Source organism: Colobus angolensis, unplaced genomic scaffold, assembly GCF_000951035.1.
Source record: "Colobus angolensis palliatus isolate OR3802 unplaced genomic scaffold, Cang.pa_1.0 Scaffold259, whole genome shotgun sequence".
Classification (NCBI taxonomy): domain Eukaryota; kingdom Metazoa; phylum Chordata; class Mammalia; order Primates; family Cercopithecidae; genus Colobus; species Colobus angolensis.
The window spans coordinates 6334503-6337274 of record NW_012115810.1 but is presented as its reverse complement, the minus strand read 5'-3'; positions in this window follow the sequence as shown (position 1 = coordinate 6337274).

The following is a 2772-nucleotide window of genomic DNA, read 5'->3' as shown; positions in this document are numbered from 1 at the left end:
GATTTCTTCAAGCTAGCAGCCAACAATATAATCAAGTCAATTTTTAAAAATTTTAATAAAAAATAAAGTATACAGAACAAAAAAGGAAACATGTAATGGACTGATACCTTTAAAACACATTAGTGTAAAAAAAAGAAGAAGAAGAAGAAGGCAAGCCAGGCATGGTGGCTCGCAGAGGTAATCCCATCACTTTAGGAGGCCGAGATGGAAGAATCACTTGAGCCCAGGAGTTGGAGACCAACCTGGGCAACATAGTGAGACCCCCATTTCTTAAAAAATAATAGCTGGGTATGGTGGTATGCATCTGTAGTCCCAGCTACTCAGGAGGCTGAGATGAAAGGATCACTTGAGCCCAAGAGGTCAAGGCTTCAGTGAGCAGTGATTACATCATTGCCTCCAGCCTGGGCAAGAAAGCAAGACTCTGTCTCAAAAATGAAAAAAAAAGAAGGCAAACACGTACATACATTTGGTCTGTTGCACTAATGAATAGGATTATGGTTTCTATTTTCAAGCCTTCTACAAATTTGTCAAGAACTGTGAAAATCAAACTTCTTCACTCATATTAAACAAATAATATTTTAATTAGTTTAATGTTGAAAAGCTGCTTTCAAATGAGTCAGTACAAACACAAATAGTTAAGAGAAAACTTAAGCATCAGGATGAGATTGATTCATAAAAATTCCATGTCAAAGTCAACCTGAGATTGTAATGCAGTCTATGTAGTTTCTTGAGGATGAATTATAGCAGTTTTCAAACATCTCTGCAGTGAAAAAAAAAAATCCCCTCAAGTATTCTCACCAGGAAATTCATGATAAATTCTTCTGCGTTTAGTTAAAATTTCTCAAGTTATTCTTTTGCAAAAATCAGAGAAAGTGGCTGAGTGATAGTAAGTGTTCATCATATCTGATCCTTTTAGAATGAATGTCTAGTTCTTGCTGAAAAGAATTCAGGCCTTCAAAATTGTCTTTTTGATTGCTTCTGGCCATGTAAGACCTGCATCTTTTGTTGTTTCTCCTGACATTTTTCTTTGAAATGTCCATTTCCTTATATTTTGTTTCTGCAGAGTTAATGGTCTTCTTGAAGTCTATGTTCCCATGTGCAGTAAACAATTTCACTGTACACTGTTCAAGGTTGATTCTGGCTGTTTGTTAATATGTTTGTGAGGTCACATAGAATGACAGAATTAAAGTTACCCAAGCTGTTTCTTTGTCTTTACAATCACTGTATTATCACTGATCATTTCAAATCTACAGTTTAGACTCAGAAATGTGTGGCACAACTGTGTCCAATCTGAGGTCTAACAATTACAATTTAACATGAACTTACTCCTGAAACAAATGCTTGTAGCTGCAAATGTCATAGGCCAACTGTGTAACTCGAAATTCTCCGAATTGACTTCCATGACATAGAACAGAATGTTTGTGAGAGGATATATAATGAAAACATGCTAATTGGAAGCATACAGAATTAAAACTGGAAAGAAAGCAAAGTCCTTGTTTAGAACTTAAATGAGAAATGTTCAGGGAGAATGAGTTAATCACTGTTGTTTAGAATCACAGTCTGATGGTGATAATAAAGAGCAGGCCACCTTTTAGTTAGTTTTACTATTGTTTTCCAGTTTTCTTTGAGTAATGCTCGCCTTAGTGCCTGCACAGGGAGGATGCTCCCATGGGCCTGCCCCCAAGCCCCCACCTCCTAAGGTCGCCCAGGAGGGAGACTCAGATAAGCCTGTAGCCACCCCTGCAGTAGGACTTCTTCCTTGTCAAGACAATCCTGGCTGGGCATGGTGGCTCGTGCCTGTAATCCCAGCACTTTGGGAGGCCGAGGTGGGCAGATCACTTGAGGTCAGGAGTTTGAGACCAGCCTGGCCTGGCCAACATGGTGAAACTGAAATACAAAAACTAGCCAGGAGTGATGGTAACTTTTAAGCACCAGCCTGTAAACCTCCTCAGGAGGTTGAGGCACAAAACTTGCTTGAACCCAGGAGGCAGAGGTTGCATTGAGCCGAGATCGCGCCACTGCACTGCAGCCTGGGCCACACAGTGAGACTCCATCTCAAAAAAAAGAAAAAAAAAGACAATCCCAATTATCTTCACATCTCCGCCTCTCAGGCCAGGGGACTCTATGCCCAATTCAGGAAGCTATACTGATTAATCTAAAATTTTGAGTTAGTTTATCCTTGCCTATAATGGTTTAGGAGTGGGTATTTGTTGAAAATCTAGCCAAAGAACGCTGATGGAAGTCTAATATGGGGGTTTCCAAATCCATCAATGCACTCCAGGCATTGTCTATAGCTAAACAAATAAGGTGTGTGTTATATACATACATACATATATATACACACGCATATATATGTATAAAACACATATTGTATAACACATGTATATAACACACATGTATTTATAACTTATAAATATACATATGTGTATATATACACACACAAAGATACATATCACCTTGTTTCCTATGTGTATACTATTGAGATTAATAAAAATAAAAATACATATTCACATAAATGAGGTACTAAATTCATAGAAGCTTTTAGTCTTTATGTATTTTTCTCAGTCAAAAGATACAAAAAGTACAAATACTATTACATGCAGGTTCATGTCTTATCTTTATGCTTAAAAGAGTCCTCATTAGTGGATAACATTCTATTTCTCTGTCATTAAATAGCCTATCATCGAATTTTTCTATTAACCACTAGAGGGTAGTATAGACCAGAAAAAAAGCCCAAGCATCCAGTTGGCTGCAGCACATTCCTGAGCCTAA